Raw genomic sequence first — 7531 nt, forward strand, 5'->3', positions numbered from 1 at the left:
TGGACGAAAGAGGCTACGAGGTCACCTCGAAGCGGTCTAAGAATCGGGCGCACTTGGGGCGACTACCAGTGCCAACCCCTTATCCCGCGGTGCGTCCGACACACAGAAATTTCCAAGGCGGCCAAGGAGCCTCCCCGCATAGCAATCGGGGTGTGAGGTTACGGATGCAGCATTGATAGCAATCGAGGTGGGAGGCGAAGGATGCAGAAGTGAGAGCCGAGGGATGTAGCAGAGATAGCAATCGGGGTGTGTGATGCAGAAGAGATAGCAATCGAGGTGTGCGGTGGGAAGGGCCCAGCAGCCAGAATGCATGAAGCGACGGATGAAGCAGTGATGACAACCGGGCTGTGAGGAGAGGAGGGATGCAGCCAAGAAAGCAATCAGGGCTCGAGGCAAGGGATGCATCAAGGATAGCAATCATGTTGTGAGGCGAGATTCCAAAGGCTAAACGTGAGAGGCTGCAGGGTCGACTCAGAGAGGTCTATGCATGTGAGAGGCTGAAAGCAAGGTCAACTCGGAGCGGTCTATGCATCGGGCGCGCTTGGGGCGACTACCAGTGCCAACCCCTTATCCCGCGACGCGTCCGACAAAGAGAACGTTCCAAGGCGGCAGAGGAGGTTACCAGCCGAAGGATGCAGTAGCAATAACAGGTATAGTTCCGCGGCGGCCGAGAAGACTCACCGCATAGGAATCGGGATGCGAGGCGAGGGATGCGGCGGGAAGGCCCCGACGGCTAAACGGAAGAGGCTGCAGGGCCGCCTCGGAATGGTCCAAGCATCGGACGCGATTGGGACGACTACCAGTGCCAACCCCTTATCCCGCGATGCGTCCGATACACAGATAGTTCCAAGGCGGCCGAGGAGCCTCACCGCATATCAATCGGGGTGCGAGGCGAGGGATGGGGCGGGAAGGCCCCAACGGCTAGACGGAAGAGGCTTCAGGGCCACCTCGGAATGCTCCAAGCATCGGACGCGCTTGGGGCGACTACCAGTGCCAACCCCTTATCCCGCGATGCGTCCGATACACAGATGGTTCCAAGGCGGCCGAGGAGCCTCACCGCATAGCAATCGGGGGTGCGAGGCGAGGGATGGGGCGGGAAGGCCCCAACGGCTAGACGGAAGAGGCTTCAGGGCCGCCTCGGAATGGTCCAAGCATCGGACGCGCTTGGGGCGACTACCAGTGACAACCCCTCATCCCGCGATGCGTCCGATACGAAGATGGTTCCAAGGCGGCCGAGGAGCCTCACCGCATAGCAATCGGGGTGCGAGGTGGGGGATGCGGCGAGATGGCCCCAACGGCTAGACGGAAGAGGCCACAGGGCCGCGTCGGAATAGTCCAAGCATCGGACGCGCTTGGGGCGACTACCAGTGACAACCCCTTATCCCGCGATGCGTCCGATACGAAGATAGTTCCAAGGCGGCCGAGGAGCCTCACCGCATAGCAATCCGGGTGCGAGGTGGGGGATGCGGCGAGATGGCCCCAACGGCTAGACGGAAGAGGCTGCAGGGCCGCCTCGGAATAGTCCAAGCATCGGACGCGCTTGGGGCGACTACCAGTGACAACCCCTTATCCCGCGATGCTTCCGATACGAAGACAGTTCCAAGGCGGCCGAGGAGCCTCACCGCATAGCAATGGGGGTGCGAGGTGAGGGATGCGGCGAGATGGCCCCAACGGCTAGACGGAAGAGGCCACAGGGCCGCCTCGGAATAGTCCAAGCATCGGACGCGCTTGGGGCGACTACCAGTGACAACCCCTTATCCCGCGATGCATCCGATACGAAGATAGTTCCCAGGCGGCCGAGGAGCCTCACCGCATAGCAATCGGGGTGCGAGGCGAGGGATGCGGCGAGATGGCCCCAAAGGGTAGACGGAAGAGGCTGCGGGGCCGCCTCGGAATAGTCCAAGCATCGAACGCGCTTGGGGCGACTACCACTGCCAACCCCTTATCCCGCGATGCGTCCGATACACAGATAGTTCCGAGGCGGCCGAGGAGCTGGGGGATGCGGCGAGATGGCCCCAACGGCTAGACGGAAGAGGCTGCAGGGCCGCCTCGGAATAGTCCAAGCATCGGACGCGCTTGGGGCGACTACCAGTGACAACCCCTTATCCCGCGATGCGTCCGATACACAGATAGTTCCGAGGCGGCCAAGGAGCCTCACCGCATAGCAATCGTGGTGCGAGGTGGGGGATGCAGCGAGATGGCCCCAACGGCTAGACGGAAGAGGCTGCAGGGCCGCCTCGGAATGGTCCAAGCATCGGACGCGCTTGGGGCGACTACCACTGCCAACCCCTTATCCCGCGATGCGTCCGATACACAGATAGTTCCAAGGCGGCCGAGGAGCCTCACCGAATAGCAATCGGGGTGCGAGGCGAGGGATGCGGCGAGAAAGCCCCAACGGCTAGAGGGAAGAGGCTTCAGGTCCGCCTCGGAATGGTCCAAGCATCGGACGCGCTTGGGGCGACTACCAGTGACAACCCCTTATCCCGCGACGCGTCCGATACACAGATAGTTCCAAGGCGGCCGAGGAGCCTCACCGCATAGCAATCGGGGTGCGAGGCGAGGGATGCGGCGAGAAGGACCCAACGGCTAGACGGAAGAGGCTTCAGGGCCGCCTCGGAATGGTCCAAGCATCGGACGCGCTTGGGGCGACTACCAGTGACAACCCCTTATCCCGCGACGCGTCCGATACACAGATAGTTCCAAGGCGGCCGAGGAGCCTCACCGCATAGCAATCGGGGTGCGAGGCGAGGGATGCGGCGAGAAGGACCCAACGGCTAGACGGAAGAGGCTTCAGGTCCGCCTCGGAATGGTCCAAGCATCGGACGCGCTTGGGGCGACTACCAGTGACAACCCCTTATCCCGCGACGCGTCCGATACACAGATAGTTCCAAGGCGGCCGAGGAGCCTCACCGCATAGCAATCGGGGTGCGAGGCGAGGGATGCGGCGAGAAGGACCCAACGGCTAGACGGAAGAGGCTTCAGGGCCGCCTCGGAATGGTCCAAGCATCGGACGCGCTTGGGGCGACTACCAGTGACAACCCCTTATCCCGCGATGCGTCCGATACACAGATAGTTCCAAGGCGGCCGAGGAGCCTCACCGCATAGCAATCGGGGTGCGAGGCGAGGGATGCGGCGAGAAGGACCCAACGGCTAGACGGAAGAGGCTTCAGGGCCGCCTCGGAATGGTCCAAGCATCGGACGCGCTTGGGGCGACTACCAGTGACAACCCCTTATCCCGCGACGCGTCCGATACACAGATAGTTCCAAGGCGGCCGAGGAGCCTCACCGCATAGCAATCGGGGTGCGAGGCGAGGGATGCGGCAAGAAGGACCCAACGGCTAGACGGAAGAGGCTTCAGGGCCGCCTCGGAATGGTCCAAGCATCGGACGCGCTTGGGGCGACTACCAGTGACAACCCCTTATCCCGCGACGCGTCCGATACACAGATAGTTCCAAGGCGGCCGAGGAGCCTCACCGCATAGCAATCGGGGTGCGAGGCGAGGGATGCGGCGAGAAGGACCCAACGGCTAGACGGAAGAGGCTTCAGGTCCGCCTCGGAATGGTCCAAGCATCGGACGCGCTTGGGGCGACTACCAGTGACAACCCCTTATCCCGCGACGCGTCCGATACACAGATAGTTCCAAGGCGGCCGAGGAGCCTCACCGCATAGCAATCGGGGTGCGAGGCGAGGGATGCGGCGAGAAGGACCCAACGGCTAGACGGAAGAGGCTTCAGGGCCGCCTCGGAATGGTCCAAGCATCGGACGCGCTTGGGGCGACTACCAGTGACAACCCCTTATCCCGCGACGCGTCCGATACACAGATAGTTCCAAGGCGGCCGAGGAGCCTCACCGCATAGCAATCGGGGTGCGAGGCGAGGGATGCGGCGAGAAGGACCCAACGGCTAGACGGAAGAGGCTTCAGGGCCGCCTCGGAATGGTCCAAGCATCGGACGCGCTTGGGGCGACTACCAGTGACAACCCCTTATCCCGCGATGCGTCCGATACACAGATAGTTCCAAGGCGGCCGAGGAGCCTCACCGCATAGCAATCGGGGTGCGAGGCGAGGGATGCGGCGAGAAGGACCCAACGGCTAGACGGAAGAGGCTTCAGGGCCGCCTCGGAATGGTCCAAGCATCGGACGCGCTTGGGGCGACTACCAGTGACAACCCCTTATCCCGCGACGCGTCCGATACACAGATAGTTCCAAGGCGGCCGAGGAGCCTCACCGCATAGCAATCGGGGTGCGAGGCGAGGGATGCGGCGAGAAGGACCCAACGGCTAGACGGAAGAGGCTTCAGGGCCGCCTCGGAATGGTCCAAGCATCGGACGCGCTTGGGGCGACTACCAGTGACAACCCCTTATCCCGCGACGCGTCCGATACACAGATAGTTCCAAGGCGGCCGAGGAGCCTCACCGCATAGCAATCGGGGTGCGAGGCGAGGGATGCGGCGAGAAGGACCCAACGGCTAGACGGAAGAGGCTTCAGGGCCGCCTCGGAATGGTCCAAGCATCGGACGCGCTTGGGGCGACTACCAGTGACAACCCCTTATCCCGCGACGCGTCCGATACACAGATAGTTCCAAGGCGGCCGAGGAGCCTCACCGCATAGCAATCGGGGTGCGAGGCGAGGGATGCGGCGAGAAGGACCCAACGGCTAGACGGAAGAGGCTTCAGGGCCGCCTGGGAATGGTCCATGCATCGCACGCGCTTGGGGCGACTACCAGTGACAACCCCTTATCCCGCGACGCGTCCGATACACAGATAGTTCCAAGGCGGCCGAGGAGCCTCACCGCATAGCAATCGGGGTGCGAGGCGAGGGATGCGGCGAGAAGGACCCAACGGCTAGACGGAAGAGGCTTCAGGGCCGCCTCGGAATGGTCCAAGCATCGGACGCGCTTGGGGCGACTACCAGTGACAACCCCTTATCCCGCGACGCGTCCGATACACAGATAGTTCCAAGGCGGCCGAGGAGCCTCACCGCATAGCAATCGGGGTGCGAGTCGAGGGATGCGGCGAGAAGGACCCAACGGCTAGACGGAAGAGGCTTCAGGGCCGCCTCGGAATGGTCCAAGCATCGGACGCGCTTGGGGCGACTACCAGTGACAACCCCTTATCCCGCGATGCGTCTGATACACAGATAGTTCCAAGGCGGCCGAGGAGCCTCACCGCATAGCAATCGGGGTGCGAGGCAAGGGATGCGGCGAGAAGGACCCAACGGCTAGACGGAAGAGGCTTCAGGGCCGCCTCGGAATGGTCCAAGCATCGGACGCGCTTGGGGCGACTACCGTTGCCAACCCCTTATCCCGCGATGCGTCTGATACACAGATAGTTCCGAGGCGGCCGAGGAGCCTCACCGCATAGCAATCGGGTTGCGAGGCAGATTATTGGGAAGGGAACCCCCTGGGATGCGGCTCAAGCAGTGCCCAAAGGGACTGGAATGCGGAATCACATCGAGAGACCCAAATGCTATACGAGGGCTCAAATCGAATTATCGATTTGGCCACGACATGGACGCATCGGAACGACTACCTTTGCCGAACCACTCGCAATTGCATCCATACCGAAACCAATAGACATTTCCGTTAGAGCCCTCGCATAGCATTCGGGAATCTCGCATGCCCCTCTAAATCGACCAATGCTGGCGCTCAACGAAAATCCGAGCGCTACCACCGTTCGAGCGCCAGCATTGGTCGAGTTAGAGGGGCACGGGGGAGAATGCTCCAGTCAACACCTCCCCTATATAAGTTATTTGTCCGATTCTCGCACAACCGTAGTCTGCCTCGTCGAATCAAACAACGGTCCCAGATTCCGACTTCCGTTCCGTAGAGACCCAAAAGCTAGATGGAGGCTCGCAAGAAAGAGAGTCGGCGCATAGCAATCGGGTTTCTCGAACGTTTAGGGACCGAGCTCACTTGCGGATAGGGCAAAATCCGCCAAGCAACCCAAAAGCTAGACGGGGGCTCGAATCGAATCGCCTAGGCGGCCACAACAACGACGTGTTGGATCGACTACCAGTGCCAAACCATTCAGCAAGACTAGTCTGTTTCGAGGCCGGATAGAGATTCTCAGAGAGCGCCCGTATAGCATTTAGGAGACCTGCCGCGTCCCTCACACTCGACAAATGGTGGTGCACGTTTATAAATCCGAGCGATCCCAACCCTTTCAAGCACCAACATCGGTCGAGATAGAGGGGCACGGAGGGGGCTGCGTGAGACAACACAGTCCCCTATATAAGTTATTTGTCCGATTCTCACACATCCGAAGAATGGTCATCAAATCGGACAACAGCCCAAACTTCCGACTTCCGTCCCAGAAAGCCCAAGAGCTATCTAAAACGTTCATGGCCGGAACTCGATCGCGGCTATACCAGTCCGCCAAGCAACCCAAAAGCTAGACTGGAGCTCTAGTCGAATCACCTCTGTGGCCATTGCAAGGACGTGTTGGAGCGACTACCATTGCCGAACCATTCCGCAGGTCGAGTCCATACCAAGGCCGCATAGAGATTCACGATGAGCTCCTGCATAGCAATCAGGAGACTTGCCGTGTCCATCACAATCGATAAATCCTGGTGCAAGATTTTTGCATCCGAGCGCTCCAACCAGTCGAGCACCAGCATCAATCGACATAAACGGGCACGGGGGGAGGATGCTCGAGAACACTACCTCCCCTATATAAGTTATTTGTCCGATTCTCAAGCAGCCGAAGTCTGGTCATCGAATCGGGTCAAAGACCACAACTTCCGACTTTACCCACAATGCAAGTCATCGAATCGAACATCGGCCCCCGAGTCGGACTCCATGCGTATGTCAGGTCATCGGACCCAAATTCCGCCTTCCTGCGCATGGCGGGCCATCAATATCAACTCGGTCATCGGACCCAAACTCCGCCTTTCTGCGCATGGCACGCCTTCAAATCGGTCATCGGACCCAAATTCCGCCTTCCTGTGCATGGCGGGCCATCAACATCAACTCGGTCATCGGACCCAAATTCCGCCTTTCTGCGCATGGCACGCCATCAACTCGGTCATCGGACCCAAATTCCGCCTTCCTGCGCATGGCAGGTCATCGGACACAAATTCAGACCTCGCCAATATGCCTACGTATCGAATCGGTCATCGGACCCAACTTCCGACTTCATCCATACTGTAGGGTCTTTGAGGTTGGCGCGGTGCGCTCAACCCGGGGAGTCGACCCATCGAAGCATACACCTCCCCTATATAAGCTATTTGTCCGATTCCCACACCTGTGTAGTTTGCACCTCTGACCAGGACATCGACCCCAACTTCCGAACTCGACTGCAACGACGGCACCAGCGCCTTGGTGCGCACCTTGCGACGCACAGTCCCAACATTCGCCTTCCTGCACATGGCAGGTCATCGGACCCAAATTCCGACCTCGCGAGTATGCCTACATATCGAATCGGTCATCGGACACAACTTCCGACTTCATCCATACCGTAGGGTCTTTGAGGTTGGCGCGGTGCGCTCAACCCGGGGAGTCGACCCAACGAAGCATACACCTCCCCTATATAA

This window comes from Cryptomeria japonica, unplaced genomic scaffold (genome assembly GCF_030272615.1).
Source record: "Cryptomeria japonica unplaced genomic scaffold, Sugi_1.0 HiC_scaffold_169, whole genome shotgun sequence".
NCBI lineage: Eukaryota > Viridiplantae > Streptophyta > Pinopsida > Cupressales > Cupressaceae > Cryptomeria > Cryptomeria japonica.